Source organism: Salvelinus alpinus, chromosome 21 (assembly GCF_045679555.1).
Source record: "Salvelinus alpinus chromosome 21, SLU_Salpinus.1, whole genome shotgun sequence".
NCBI lineage: Eukaryota > Metazoa > Chordata > Actinopteri > Salmoniformes > Salmonidae > Salvelinus > Salvelinus alpinus.
Genome location: NC_092106.1, coordinates 228,014 through 245,224, shown reverse-complemented (window position 1 = coordinate 245,224; position 17,211 = coordinate 228,014). Strand labels below are relative to the sequence as shown.

At 42.4% G+C, this 17,211-nt stretch overlaps 1 protein-coding gene across 2 annotated transcripts in view; it reads left to right on the top strand.

Annotated features, from left to right (window-relative positions):
- The window catches only part of col4a4 (collagen, type IV, alpha 4), a 170,289-nt gene that overhangs the window by 57,578 nt on the left and 95,500 nt on the right, over positions 1-17,211 (top strand). The gene's annotated exons all lie outside the window — the stretch shown is intronic.

The following is a 17,211-nucleotide window of genomic DNA, read 5'->3' as shown; positions in this document are numbered from 1 at the left end:
AAAGAGACCCTTAATCCCAGATTTGGGACCACACAGCCATTCCACTGAATAGCAGGCTAGTGATTGCTTTGCAATGCTTGCAGTTAGCTACTGTCACTGATTCCTTCCAAACCACTCATTGTTGAATTTGCGATATCCAACTTGTTGTGTAATGTTTATGTCCAATGGCCGATGAGCACCGATACGTTTTATCTATAATTTCTCTTCATTATTTATCTTCATATGACAAGGATTAAAAAGGATTTGCCAGTAGATTGTCGACTTGATTCATGATGATGACTGCTAGCTACGATTTTGAAAGTATGAGGTTGACATGATCAGTCCAATCAAAGCTACTGTACATATAACATGATTTGACATCATTTTTTCTGTGGCCAATGACCTTGAGCCTTCTTGGATGGGCACTTCTAATGTAACTCTATGGCAGCACCCAATTGGCTAGAATTTTCTAGCTCGCCCCTTCGACTTGACGGTGACGTAGTGTCCCCATGAGTGACAGAACACTTACCCAATCACGGCGCAACACTGTATTTTCGGCTGGCTTGCCCCACCAACACAGAAAGCACTAGACTGAAACACCTGCATTTTGGAGCTGCCTTACTCAAGAAAACAAAAAAGAGACCATGTTTGTATGCGGCTTTATTAACTCAATGATATATATTGTTTGCAAACTGATATGTGACTCGTATTAATGCCGAAATAACATGGAAAACAGGCAAGCTCCCCCAATTATTATTATTTTTTTCGTGGGGATGACGGGTCGCCACAGTGTGGCGAGACTCTTGAACATTTATTTTGGGACTGTTCTTATGTCAGAAGATTTTGGAGTGAGTTAGAAGATTTTATTTTAAAAGTAACAAATATTATTGTTAATTTGAAAGACTGATTTTATGTTTTAATTTGATCCAAATTATATGGACACTGATTTAACTTTCATTGTTAATTTGTTTATTTTTCATGGCAGATTCTTTATCCATAAAATGAAGTGGGCGGAGAACAAACACCTCTTAACATTGGGCTCCCGAGTGGCGCAGTGGTCTACGGCACTGCATCTCAGTGCTAGAGGCGTCATTATAGACCCTGGTTTGATTCCAGACTGTATCACAACCGGCCGTGATTGGGAGTCCCATAGGGCGGCACACAATTAGCCCAGCGTCGTCCGGGTTAGGGTTTGGCCGTCGTTGTAAATAAGAATTTGTTCTTAACTGACTTGCCTAGTTAAATAAAGGTTAAATGAAATAAAAGAGAATTTAAATATTATTTTGAAATTATCAGTAAGTGTAAAAACAAAAAAGGAATATGTACCATAAAACCTTTTGACAAATTGAAAATGTATCTCAATATGTAATACCCCTGTCTGTTAGGTTTATGTACTCTTGTTTGTATATTACTATTTTTGTATTTGTTTTGTTCATAATAATATTTATACAGTTTTGTAAAAGAAAAAGCCATCAAGCACCCAAGCTAACTTGCTAGCTACTTCCAGACACAAATGAGAGAACAGCTCACTGAACATTACTCGCCCTAGCGGAACTGGTTAGGCTGTTTTCATGTTATCCAGAGCATTGGTGACTGTAATTGTGCTACTGGCAACAATTTTAATTACGCTTTTTTACCAACGTTTACTGACAGCGGCCAAATTCAACTGGTATTGAGCTTTTGTAAATACATCAGTTATTCTGCGCTCTGGCACACTCAGACGAGACTGCTCTGAAATCGGAGTTGATGGCCAGACTGAATTTACAAACGCACCCGAAATGGTTACTTGCATAGTGGAGTCTTTTGTTCAGACATGTAGCTAGCTAGCTAGACAATGAACCATAATCTCAATTCATGACGTTACTACCCTGCATGAATCTGCAGGTAGCTAACCAACCAGGTTCTATGTTAGCTAGCAAAGCATATGGCTCGAAGATATGAATAATAAGATCACACACGTAACGTTAGCTAGTGAGCCAGCCATCTAACTTTAGCTAGCTAACAGTACACTTTAACTTGAAATGAAACGACTTTCTTACCCGTATACATCATAGATGGACACATCTTCTGTGGTTGTCCTTAGTTTGAAGATGTAATCTGGAGACAGGTGTTTTCTCCATCTCCTTAGCTATCATATTCGAATTCCACTGAAATCGGTCATCCAGAAAGTGGAGAGCAACACTTATGCAGTTTTACTACGCAATATATATTTTTTAAAGCAGCATTAGACAGGATTATCAACACATTCGGAACAGCTCAAATAGACGGAAGCGTGCTATATGGCAGACCATTCCAAACTCATCTCTCGGCATGTCCAGTCCACTCATTGTCTCAGCCAATCATGGCTAGCGGGAGGTTACTGTTTTTTTCTGTGGCTAAACCAACTAGACTCATAATTTATTTACAGATGGCATACAAGTTTGTTATGAAGGCACATGAAAGTTCACATGTTCAAGAAGGCATTTCTGGCAAAAAACGCATTTTGATTAAAAAAAAGTTTACGTTCAAACGACTCTCGTGTGAAGTAGTGACCTGCAACATACGCCTAGTTTCCTGAAATGGTTCACAAATGGTCCCAGTGTGTTTCTGGGGTAGAGAGTGGTAAAACGCTGCCCAGTGAGTGTGTTAATGGAGGAAAGAGGCTTATAGTGAGACACAGCTAATGGGATTAGCGGTGTTCCGTATAATGGGGGGATATGCCCCGCGGATACATCACGACTGGACTGCCGACGTGATTTCCAGATGGTCTGAACAGAATATTCTGTTACGATGTCGCCGAAGAACCATCTACTAGCCCCGGCCCGCTAGCTTTTCTGAACGCTGTGTCCCCTGCTCGCCTAGCGTAGTAGTAACTACCTAACAGCACCCTGACTCACCTATTACTGCTCTTTTGACCCTATGATCACTTGGCTACACAGCTAATGCCCCCTGGACTGTTTCAATAACACAGTACCTCATTTTGTTTACCTGTCGGCCCCAGCCTCGAACTCAGGTCCTGTATATACCTAACTGACCTGCTCTGCCCATTCATCGCCATTTACCCATTGTTGTCTTAGCTCTCCTGATCAACACCTGTGATTTCTTTATGCCTCTCTCTAATGTCAATATGCCTTGTCTACTGCTGTCTTGGCTAGTTATTACTGTTTTATTTCACTGTAGAGCCTTCAGTCCCACTCAAACTGCCTTAGATAGCTCTTTCGTCCCACCCCACACACATTTGGAGACCTCACCTGGCTTAACTTGTGCCTCCAGAGACGAAACCTCTCTCATCGTAATCAACACCTACTTTTACCTCCACTATACTCACATCCTACCATACCCTTGTCTGTACATTATCCCTTGAATCTATTCTACCACGCCCAGAAATCTGCTCCTTTTATTATCTATCCCCAACGCACTAGACGACCAGTTCTTATAGCCTTTCGCCGTACCCTTATCCTACTCATCCTCTGTTCCTCTGGAGATGTAGAGGTTAACCCAGGCCCTGCAGCCCCCAGTTCCACTCCTATTCCCCAGGCACTATCATTTGTTGACTTCTGTAACCGTAAAAGCCTTGGTTTCATGCATGTTAACATCAGAAGCCTCCTCCCTAAGTTTGTTTTATTCACTTCTTTAGCACACTATGCCAACCCTGATGTCCTAGCCGTGTCTGATTCCTGACTTAGGAAGGCCACCAAAAATTCAGAAATGTCCATCCCTAACTACAACATTTACCGCCAAGATAGAACTGCCAAAGGGGGAGGAGTTTCAATCTACTGTAGAGATAGCCTGCAGAGTTCTGTCATGCTATCCAGGGTCTGTGCCCAAACAATTCGAGCTTCTACTTAAAAAAATCCACCTTTCCAGAAATAAGTCTCTCACTGTTGTTATAGACCCCCCTCAGCCCCCAGCTGTGCCCTGGACACCATATGTGAATTAATTGCCCCCCAGTTTGTACTGTTAGATGACATAAACTTGGATATGCTTAACACCCCGGCCTTCCTACAATCTAAGCTAGATGCCCTTAATCTCACACAAATGATCATGGAACCTACCAGGTAGAACCCTAAATCCGGGAACACGGGCATTCTCATAGATATCATTCTGACCAACCTGCCCTCTAAATACACCTCTGCGGTCTTCAACCAGGATGTCAGCGATCACTGCCGCATTGCCTGCGTGATGGGTCCGCGGTCAAACAACCACCCCTCATCACTGTCAAACACTCCCTTTCTATTCGACCTGGCCCGGGTATCCTGGAAGGATATTGACCTCATTCCGTCAGTAGAGGATGTCTGGTTATTCTTTAAAAGTGCTTTCCTAGGAACCAATTTACACAGGCAGTTAGGTTAGCAAAGGCTAGCTCTTTCAAACTGAATTTTGCATCCTGTAGCACAAACTCCCAAAAGATCTGGGACACTGTAAATCCATGGAGAATAAGAGGACCTCCTCCCAGCTGCGCACTGCACTGAGGCTAGGAAACACTGTCAACACCGATCTACGGCTGGCCATGCTTTCCTGGCTACCCCTACCCCGGTCAACAGCTCTGCAGCCCCCACAGCAACTTGCCCAAGCATCCCCCATTTCTCCACCCAAATCCAGATAGCTGATGTTCTGAAAGAGCTGCAAAATCTGGACACCTACAAATCAGCAATCTGGACCCTCTCTTTCTAAAATTATCCACTGCATTTGTTGCAACCCCTATTACTAGCCTGTTCAACCTCTCTTTCGTATCATCTGAGATACCTAAAGATTGGAAAGCTGCCGCGGTCATCCCCCTATTCAAAGGGGGAGACACTCTAGACCCAAACTGTTACAGAGCTATATCTATCCTACCCTGCCTTTCTAAAGTCTTCGAAAGCCAAGCTAACAATCAGATCACCAACCATTTAGAATCTCACCGTACCTTCTCCGTTATGCAATCTGGTTTCCGAGCTGGTCATGGGTGCACCTCAGCCACGCTCAAGGTCCTAAACAATAGCATAACCGCCATCGATAAAAGACAATAGTGTGCAGCCGTGTTCATCGACCTGGCCAAGGCTTTCGACTCTGTCAATCACCACATTCTTATCGGCAAACTCAACAGCCTTGGTTTCTCAAATGATTGTCTCGCCTGGTTCACCAACTACTTCTCAGATAGAGTTCAGTGTGTCAAATCGGAGGGCCTGTTGTCCGGACCTCTGGCAGTCTCTATGGGCTTGCCACAGGGTTCAATTCTCGGGCCGACTCTTTTCTCTGTATACATCAATGATGTCGCTCTTGCTGCTGGTGGTTCTCTGATCCACCTCTATGCAGACGACACCATTCTGTATACTTCTGGACCTTCTTTGGACACTGTGTTAACAAACCTCCAGATGAGTTTATCCAACTGCTCTTAAATGCAAGTAAAACTAAATGCATGCTCTTCAACCGATTGCTGCCCGCACCCGCCCACCCAACTAGCATCACTACTCTGGACTGGTCTGACCTAGAATATGTGGACAACTACAAAAACCTAGGTGTCTGGTTAGACTGTAAACTCTCCTTCCAGACTCACATTAAGCATCTCCAATCCAAAATTAAATCTAGAATCGGCTTCCTATTTTGCAACAAAGCCTCCTTCACTCATGCTGCCAAACATACCTTCGTAAAACTGACTCTCCTACCGATCCTTGACTTCGACGATGTCATTTACAAAATATCCTCCAACACTCTACTCAGCGAATTAGATGTAGTCTATCACAGTGCCATCCGTCTTGTCACCAAAGCCCCATATACTACCCACCACTGTGACCTGTATGCTCTCGTTGGCTAGCCCTCGCTTCATATTTGTCGCCAAACCCACTGGCTCCAGGTCATCTATAAGTCTTTGCTAGGTAAAGCCCCGCTTTATCTCAGCTCACTTGCCACCATAGCAGCACCCACCTGTAGCACGTGCTCCAGCAGGTATATTTCACTGGTCACCTCCAAAGCCAACTCCTTCTTTAGCCGCCTTGCCTTCCAGGTCTCTGCTTCCAATGACTGGAACGAATTGCAAAAATCACTGAAGCTGACTTTAAGCTAACTTTAAGCATCAGCTGTCTTTAAGCATCAGCTGTCAGAGCAGCTTACCGATCATTGCACCTGTACATAGCCAATCTGTAAATAGCCAACCCAACTACCTCATCCTCATACTGTTATTTATTTTTTTGCTCCTTTGCACTCCAGTATCTCTACTTGTATCTCTACCAGTATCTCTATCTTACTACATATGCACACACTGTATATATACTTTGCTATTGTGTTATTCACTGTGCGTTTGTTTATCCCCTGTGTTGTTTGTGTCACACTGCTTTGCTCTATCTTGGCCATGTCGCAGTAAATGAGAACTTGTTCTCAACTGGCCTACCTGGTTAAATAAAGGTGAAATAAAATAAAATAAACACGTGGGTGTGCTTGCACATGCATGTACTCAGTACTAATGCACACACATACAAACACATACACACCCCGCCCTCTACCCACCCTGCTGAGATGTTGGCACACTGTGCCAGCTTGATGAACCTTATCACGCTTGCTCCCATTCAGGTGTGTTGCCATCGCAGCCCTATGTTGTAAATGCTGTTTATCCTGTCTATCCCACAACACATTACAGCAATATTCCATCTTCACGTCTGCTCACACATTTTCAGTTATGCTTATGGGTAGGTACTAGGTAGGAAAGCTTATTGTCAATGAGAGTCGGAGAGGTTTAGCTAAATGGCCAGGCTGTTTTGTGTACTCTAGAATGTGGCAGTGTAAGGGCACAGATGCCGCAGAGGCAATGTCCCAATGATATCCTTTACAAGAAAGTGACACATTTACTGCCTCCTTGTAAAGCAGAAGAGCACAATTACAGTGAGCCGTGCAGTAAAGTGAGTGTGCACAGGTGCTCAAATAAGCGTTGTGAGCCAAGGTAGACAAGACACACACGCATGCATGCACAGACATGTAGACAGAATAAACAAATGCATACACATGTACTCACACACGCACGCATGCATGCGCACACATACACAAACACACCTGTTCATTGATGGAGTGCCCTTTCAGAAGGCCTCCTCTTTAATCAGTCTATAGTGGCAGGGGGAGCGACTGGTGAGAGGGAACTGGAGACATTATACTAGAATGTGGAAGGATGAAGAGCTCAGTCGTAAATTAGTAATGATCCTCTTCTCACCAGATTCCTACTCCCACCAATGATTACAGACTACATGCACAGCCCCAGTTGCTAGCACACAGCTACCAATGAATACAGAATATACAGTGCATTCGGAAAGTATTCAGACCCCTTCACTTTTTCCACATTTTGTATAATATAAAATAAACTGAAATATCACATCTACAAAAGTATTCAGACCCTGAATAGCCACTAGTCAGATACCTGCCCCCCCCCGCTACCCTTATAGATACCCACCCAACAAACAATGAAAATTACCATTTGTTAAGTCCAGGTAGCCCCTCCCTCTTTCAGTGTGTTTTTTCCCCATTTGGTGCCAAATGAACATGACCCTGTTCACATCATGAAAGTGTGAGTAGTGGTGTGCTGACACTCCAGACAGAAATTTTAATATTTAATAAAGTCCAGAAAGGGTGCTCAGTCCCCACACACACACACTGAATTTGACCTCTCTCATCGATTTACACAATAACTAGATGTCTGACCTCTCCACACCTCAATTTATTCTTACAACTGCGACAAAACACACTCTAGCTAACACACCTGTCATTATGTATGATTTGTGTGGTAAACACTTATTTGAAGTTATGTAAGAGTTGGTTAAACGTTGGAGTTGGAACCACTACTTGTACTGGTGATGGGTGTACTGGTGTACTGGTCAAGGCCTGGTAACAGGCTGTAGGAGCTACAAACTTGTTGTATCTGAGTGGATTAAATGTTGGAGTTGGAACCATTACTTGTACTGGTGGTGAGTGTACTGGCCTGGTCAAGGCCTTGCTTGTGGAGGCCTGGTGAGAGGCTGTAGGAGCGACTAGCTTAGTTGTATTTTGACAGCTGGGCGAGACTGTAATTTGCTGTACTAGCCTCCATGGCCGGGCTCACACAATGGCTGCTGTGACACGGACTCAATGGGAATCAGGGGTCTTAGTGATTTTCACAGGCCTGCGAGCTGGGAGAAAGACAGGGGCACGTAGAGTGTTCAGCACTGAGCTTCTGTCACATCCACTCTGAACACGCCAGTCAACACCGGCTCTATTCCCTAGTGCTGCACACACTTACACTAAGACAAAGACACACACATAAGTAAACACCCACACATACGCATAGAGTACATGTTCCCCGGCATACACTTTTCGAACACAGACACATTAACTCACTAGCATAAACGTTACAGTTCTATTCAAGCAAAACACACACTTTTACACTCACACTGTGTGACTCTATCCACTGGGGTATTGGTTGACACTGTGGCTAGATTGTGTGTGTGTGGGAACAGCCTGCTACAGTATAAACTAAGTCAGAGCTGTGCCTCCCTGGTATAGACCTAGACCCATAGAAATAGAACAACGTCCTGCTTTACTCTTATGGGTAGCTACACCCACTATGGCCGCCAGTCCACCCATCACAGAAAATGTACTTCAATGGGAATGTCTGTTCTAGTAATTATATTTCTCTGTCTGTAGACCATGGCGACGGGAGACTAGAAGCTAGACTCAGATAGAAAATATGAATCAATATTTGAATCAAAGTGTGTGTGTGTGTGTGTGTGTGTGTGCATGTGCGTGTGCGCGATGCCTCCTACTGCCCCCTGTGACTTGAATGGGGTACACCTTAATTCCAAAGTTTTTTGACGATGTAAAATCACTACATTGACTACATTGAATGTCTTTGAATGCATCATTTAATCTTTATTTATTTATACAACAGGTGGGTCTAATCCTGAATGCTGATTGGTTAAAACCGCATTCCAGCCGGTGTCTATTCCACAAGTTACCACCGGCTAAATCTATGATGTTAAAATGCCTATGTACTCTGTTCCATCTGACTGCGCAATCCAATGTCTCATCAGCCCAGCCAGGCACTTTAAAAACTTGATCTCCTGCTGTCCCATAGTAATGACGTGTCGGGATTCGGGACGAGACAGACAGGCGGGCAACGTTTCTCAGCCAGTCGAAATCATGAATCAGTTTTATCAGTTTTCCATAATTTTTATGGATATACGTTCAGTGCCTTCGGAAAGTATTCAGGCCCTTTGACTTTTCACATTTTGTTACGTTACAGCCTTATTCTAAAATGGATTTAATTGTCTTTTTTTCAATCTACACACAATACTTCATAATGACGAAGAAAAAACATGTTTCTAGAAATGTTTGCTAATTTATATAAAAAATTTAAAAAATGATATCACATTTAAACAACTATTCAGACCCTTTACTAAGTACTTTGTTGAAGCACCTTTGGCAGTGATTACAGCATCGTGTTTTCTTGGGTATGACACTCCAAGCTTGGCACACCTGTATTTGGGGAGTTTCTCACATTCTCTCTGCAGATCTCTGAGAAGGTGAACCTTCGCCCCAGTCTGAGGTCCTGAGATCTCTGGAGCAGGTTTTCATCAAGGATCTCTGTACTTTGCCCCGTTCATCTTTCCCTCGATCCTGACTAGTCCGTCAGTCCCTGCCGCTGAAAAACATCTCCACAGCATGATGCTGTCCCCTCCATGCTTCACCGTAGGGATGGCGCTAGGTTTCCTCCTGACCAGTGGTGGAAAAAGTACCCAATTGTCATACTTGAGTAAAAGTTAAGATACCTTAATAAAAAATTACGCATGTGAAAGTCACCTTGTAAAATACTACTTGAGTAAAAGTCTAAAAGTATTTGTTTTTAAATATACTTAAGTATCAAAAGTAAATGTACAGTTGAAGTCGGAAGTTTACATACATCTTAGCCAAATACATTTAAACTAATTTTTTCACAAATCTGACATTTAATCCTAGTAAACATTCCCTGTCTTAGGTCAGTTAGGATCACCACTTTATTTTGAGAATGTGAAATGTCAGAATAAAAGTAGAGAGAATGATTTATTTCAGTTTTTTTTTCTTTCATCACATTCCCAGTGGGTCAGAAGTTTACATACACTCAACTAGTATTTGGTAGCATTGCCTTTAAATTATTTCACTTGAGTCAAACATTACCTACAATAAGTTGGGTGAAATTTGGCCCATTCCTCCTGACAGAGCTGGTGTAACTGAGTCAGGATTGTAGGCCTCCTTGCTCGCACACGCTTTTTCAGTTCTGCCAACAAATGTTCTATAGGATTGAGGTCAGGGCTTTGTGATGGCCACTCCAATACCTTGACTTTGTTTTCTTTAAGCCATTTTGACACAACTTTAGAAGTATGCTTATGGTCATTGTCCATTTGGAAGACCCATTTGCGACCAAACTTTAACTTCCTGACTGATGTCTTGAGATGTTGCTTCAATATATCCACATAATGTTCCTCCCTCATGATGCCATGTATTTTGTGAAGTGCACCAGTCCTTCCTGCAGCAAAGCACCCCCACATCATGATGCTGCCACCCCCGTGCTTCACGGTTGGGATGGTGTTCTTCGGCTTGCAAGCGTATCCCTTTTTCCTCCAAACATAACGATGGTCATTATGGCCAAACAGTTCTATTTTTGTTTTATCAGACCAGAGAACATTTCTCAAAAAAGTACGATCTTTGTCCCCATGTGCAGTTGCAAACCATAGTCTGGCTTTTTTGGAGCTGTTTTGGAGCAGTTTTGGAGCTTCCTTGCTGAGCAGCCTTTCATGTCGATATAAGACTAATTTTGCTGTGGATATAGATATGTTGGCACCTGTTTCCTCCAGCATCTTCACAAGGTCCTTGCTGTTGTTCTGGGATTGATTTGCACTCTTCGCACCACAGTACGTTCATCTCTAGGAGACAGAATGCATCGCCTTCCTGAGCGGTATGACGGCTGCGTGGTCCCATGGTGTTTGTACTTTCGTACTATTGTTTGTACAGATGAACGTGGTACCTTCAGGCGTTTGGAAATTGCTCCCAAGGATGAAACAGACTTGTGGAGGTCTACTATTCTTTTCTGAGGTCATGGCTGATTTCTTTTGATTTTCCCATGATGTCAAGCAAAGAGGCACTGAGTTTGAAGGTAGGCCTTGAAATACATCTACAGGTACACCTCCAATTGACTCAATTATGTCAATTAGCCTATCAGAAGCTTCGAAAGCCATGACATCATTTTCTGGAATTTACCAAGTTGTTTAAAGGCACAGTCAACTTAGTGATGTAAACTTCTGACCCACTGGAATTGTGATACAGTGAAATAATCTGTCTGTAAACAATTGTTGGAAAAATGACTTGTGTCATGCACAAAGTAGATGTCCTAACCAACTTGCCAAAACTATAGTTTGTTAACAAGAAATTTGTGGAGTGTTTGAAAAACGAGTTTTAATGACTCCAACCTAAGTGTATGTAAACTTTCGACTTCAACTGTAACTGCTAAAATATACTTATGTCGTGTCTTTGGTATCATTAAATTGAAGACTGTTAGTTTATCAAATCAATTCTTATTATTACGTGATTATGTTACCTGCCTCCTTGATGGAGGGAGGTGCAGGTGATGGAGGGAGGAGCAGGAGAGCAAGGGAGTCCCAGTGGCACAATAGTATATTTAGAAGTCCCAACTCAACAACAACATGGGTTGGGGGGGAATACGCCCAAACGGGGTCGCCACACACAGGGAAATAAAAGCTGCACGCGGGGGAGAAGCCTCTACTCCTGAACACATGCCAAAACGGTACAACTGCTGTGTGAAAGAAAACCCTGTGGTGCAGACACTTACCCCTAACCAAGTAACCACAGCAAACAATCCCGCACAAAGACTAGCAGGCAGCGGAGGTAAATAAACCCACCGAAATCAACTAATAGGACACAGGTGTAAACAATAGACAGACACAAACGAAAAGGAAAAATGGATCGGTGGCAGCTAGTAGGCCGGCGACGACGACCACCGAGCACCGCCCGAACAGGGAGAGGACCCACCTTCGGTGGAAGTCGTGACAGATTAGCTAATCAGGTAAATGTAATTAGCTAGGAAGTCAGGGCACCAAGGAAAATATTCAGATTACAAAGTTATAATTTTCCTAATATAACTATCAGATATTTTAATATCTGATCAATTAGTCTTCTAATTTATGAATTATTATTTTCCTCATGTTAGGCTCATTCCAAACGTCGTAAATTGTTGGTTGTCTGCACGAACCCAGTCTTCACTATTAATCATCCATACATCAATTGTCTCAATCATTTATCTATTAACTAAATCATCACAGAAATGCACATACAAACAAAGTAGATATGTTTACAAGGAAATGATAGGGCATGTGCCGTACAGGGCTAAACCGGCATGACGTTTTGGTAGACAAAAAGGGAAGTGGGTGTAGACTGAGAAAGGCGGGAATTACGCAAATGCATCACTACACACTTGATAATTCTAACAATTGAAATGCTCATCCTTTTCACATGAACGCTCACTCATTCGGGAATAATTGCAATCAATATATATATTTACGCTCAGTGTGTCGTCGTGATCTCTGTTGGAGAGTTTGTCCGCCCTCTCTCTCTATGCCGTGGTTAGATGGATAGTTCAGAGTAACATTCAGCAATGTTGTTATAGAATAGATGTTTCGGCGGTTGTCGGCCTTCGCATTCACGGGTACATAATTTCTAGATACAGACTAGTAATTAGTATCGAAGAGTAGCTCTTTTTCTGTCGGATCGATAGTCTCAGAGTTTAACCACGTGGTATGGTTAAAAGATTCAGCAATCTACTCAAAAAGTATTGAAAAAGTGTAAAAATGTAAAGAAATTTAAATTCCTTATATTAAGCAAACCAGACCGCACCATTTTCAGATTTTTTTTATTTACGGTTAGCCAGGGGCACACTCCAACACTCTTACATAATTTACAAATGAAGCATTTGTGTTTGAGTCTGCCAGATCAGAGGCCATATGGATGACCATGGATGTTCTCTTGATAATTGCATGAATTTTACAATTTTCCTGTCCTGCCAAGCATTCAAAATGTAACGAGTACTTTTCGGTGTTTAAAGTATTTTTACTTAAGTACTTTACACAACTGCTCCAGACGTGACACTTGGCATTTATGCCAAAGAGTTCAATCTTGGTTTCATCAGACCTGAGAATCTTGTTTCTCATGGTCTGTGAGTCATTTAGGTGTGTCACGATCGTCTTGCGGTGAGAGATTGGACCAAGGCGCAGCGTGTGAAAAATACATCTTCTTTTATTTAGAAGAGAGAAAAAACACGAAACGAACACTATACACAAACTAACAAAATAACAAACTGACGACCGTGAAGCTATAAGACAAATAGTGCTGACACAAACACTACACATAGACAATTACCCACAAATGCATGATGCCCATGGCTGCCTTAAATATGGCTCCCAATCAGAGACAAATGAAAGACATCTGTCTCTGATTGAGAACCACTCAGGCAACCATAGACATACCTAGAAACATTCACTCAACCATAGACATACCTAGAAACATTCACTCAACACAAACTCATACACTAAACCCAACACCCCCTTTACCATATAACCACCCAAAACGACAAAACACAAACATTCCCCATGTCACACCCTGACCTAACTAAAATAATAAAGAAAACAAAGATACTAAGGCCAGGGCGTGACAAGGTGCCTTTTGGCAAACTCCAAGCGGGCTGTCATGTGCATTTTACTGAGGTGTGGCTTCCGTCTGGCCGCTCTACCATAAAGGCCTGATTGGTGGTGTGCTGCAGAGATGGTTGTCCTTCTGGAAGCTTCTCCCATCTCCACAGAGTTACTCTGGAGCTCTGTCAGAGTGACCATCGGGTTCTTGGTCACCTCCCTGACCCTTCCTAGAGCTAGCCACGCGGCCAGCTCTAGGAAGAGTCAAGGTGGTTCCAAACGTCTTCCATTTAAGAATGATGAAGTTCCCAAAGAACACAATGTCCTCCAATGCTGCATAAATGATTTGTTACCCTTCCTTTGATCTGTGCCTCGACACAATCCTGGCTTTACGGACAATTCCTTCGACATTTCTTGGTTTTTGCTTTGACATGCACTGTCAAATGTGGGACCTTATATAGACAGGTGTGTGCCTTTCCAAATCATGTCCAATCAATTGAATTTACCACAGGTGGACTCCAATCAAGTTGTAGAAACATCTCAAGGATGATCAATAGAAACAGGTCTCGTAGCAAAGGGTCTGAATACTTATGTAAATAAGGTATTTATATTTATTTTTAATAAATCTGAAAATATTTCTAAAAACCTGTTTTTGCTTTGTCATTATGGGGTATTGTGTGTAGATTGCTGAGGACATTTTTTTATTTAATCAATTTTAGAACAAAATGTGGAAAAATTCAAGTGGTCTAAATAGTTTCCGAATGCGCTGTATACAAAGAAATGTCAATTGAAAAAAAAGGTAAAACATTACGAAGTGCAGCTAGTTTACGGTCTTTCCAGCTTCAGTTTGAAGTGATTGTGTTAGTTGTGTTGTTGGCTAGCTCCTCTGAACATCAGTGGCCTGACGAGAGAGCACATTTTCTATGCCAGGCAAAATCTCTCATTAGCTCATTGTTATAGATATATCCAAGCAAATGTCACTTGAAAACAGCTTGAACAAATGCTAATGCGGCTACTTTGCTGTTATTGCGGCTGCACTTTTTGACTCGACTGTAAGTAGCCGTAGTTCTCTAGCTAGCAAGCCAGGGATAAGAACGTTGCCAGCCAGTATAGCAATCGGACATTTAGAACGAATGACTGGGTCGGGTCCATAGATACAGAACAAAAATACTGAACAACTGGGTTGCGTCTCTAGCAACCGAACCGATAGAACGAACAACCAGTCGGCTTGGGTAGCAACCCTAGATTTGTGTAGGGACTATATATTGTGAAAGGATGAGATAGTATGAATAAATTCATCAAAATAAAAAAGTTTTTAATGAAAATATCTCAGTCATTATTTTTAATATGTTGGTAACCCGACTTCGTCTCGGACCTAACAACACCCATGCAAATATATCCTCCAAACACCGGCTTCTCGGGCATTATCACTTAAAGAGATTACTGCCACCACCGATCAGTCAATGAAATTGACACAGAAATAACCCATACTGTATGTTGTGGCAGTTGGTTTTTACCAGGTTTGGTTGTCTGCAAAGAGATAATCTCAGTTATCCCGGAACTAAAATCTTGTGTAATTTGATCAGATGCTTATGTTTACGTTGTCTGTCCACAAGAGATTAGCAAAGAGAAGAAAGCAAATATTGCTATTACTCTGCTATATACTGAACAAAAATATAAACGCAACATGCAACAATTTAAGATTTTACTGAGTTACAGTTCATATAAGGAAATCAGTCAATTTAAATAAATTCATTATGCCCTAATCTATGGATGTCACATGACTTGGAATACAGATATGCATCTGTTGGTCACAGATACCATAAAAAAAAGTAGGGGCGTGGATCAGAAAACCAGTCAGTATCTGGTGTGACCACCATTTGCCTCATGCAGCGCAACACATCTCTTTTACTTGGAGTTGATTAGTCTGTTTATTGTGGCCTGTAGAATGATGTCCCACTCCTCTTCAAAGGCTGTGTGAAGTTGATGGATATTGGCAGGAACTGGAACACGCTGTTGTGAGGCCAGTTGGACGTACTGCCAAATTCTCTAAAACAATGTTGGAGGCAGTTTATGGTAGAGAAACTAACATAAAATTATCTGGCAACAGCTCTGGTGGACATTTCTGCAGTCTGCATGCCAATTGCACGTTCCCTCAACTTGAGACATCTGTGGCATTGTGTTGTGTGACAAAACTGCACATTTTAGAGTGGCCTTTCATTGTCTCAAGCACAAAGTGCACCTGTGTAATGATCATGCTGTTAAATCAGCTTATTGAAATGCCACAACTGTCAGGTGGATGGATTATCTTGGCAAAATTTGAGAGAAATAAGCTTTTTGTGCGTTTGGAAGATTACTGGGATCTTTAATTTCAGCTCATGAAACATGGGACCAACACTTTACATGTTGCGTTTATATAATTTACTCAGTAGGGGCTGCTAAAGACATTCTATCTACTAAACCAAAAGTACCAAGGTCTCGTCTACACATGTTCATTTTGACCACGTTCAGTTGGACAATGTTTATTAGGGCAGACAGCAGAAAAAGTTTGTTAAATGTTTTGCAGCTGAAAACTAACATTTGTGATTCTTATTGGACAAGTCCAAGCAATCCCTCCCTGTTTCAGTCAGTTTTCTTCCGTTTGGTGCCTAATAAACGCGACACAGGGCACAATGTTGTGGAATATTCAGTTCAGATAATAATACACTATATGTACAAAAGTATGTGGACACCCCTTCAAATTAGTGGATTCGGCTATTTCAGCCACACCCGTTGCTGACAGGTGTATAAAATCGAGCACACAGCAATGCAATCTCCATAGACAAACATTGGCAGTAGAATGGCATTACTAAACAGCTCAGAGACTTTCAACGTGGCACCTTTCCAACAAGTCAGTTTGTCAAATTTCTGGAGTGAGGAGTCATGCTTCGCAGTCCAATGGCAGTCCAATGGACGAATTTGGGCCAGGAGAAGGCTACCTGACCCAATGCATAGTGCCACCTGTAAAGTTTGGTGGAGGAGGAATAATGATCTGTGACTGTTTTTCATGGTTCGGGCTAGGCCTCTTTGTTCCAGTAAAGGGAAATCTTAGCATTCAATGACATTCTAGACAATTCTGTGCTTCCAACTTTGTGGCAACAGTTTGGGGAAGGCCCTTTCCTGTTTTAGCATGACAATGCCCCTGTGCACAAAGCGAGGTCCATACAGAAATGTTTTGTCAAGATCGGTGTGGAAGAACTGGATTGGTCTGCACAGAGCCCTGACCTCAACTCCATCGAACACCTTTGGGATGAATTGAACTCTAACTGTGAGCCAGCCCTAAACCCCCAACATCAGTGCCCGACCTCACTGATGCTATTGTGGCTGAATGGAAGCAAGTCCCCACAGCAATGTTCCAACATCTAGTGTAATGCCTTCCCATAAGAGTGGAGGCTGTTATAGCAGCAAAGGGGGGACCAAATCCATATTAATGCCCATGATTTTGGAATGAGATGTTCAACAAGCAGGTCTCCACATACTTCGGGTCATGTAGTGTATATGTTGAAAAACAGGCATACCTCTGACATGCCATCTTAATTCATGA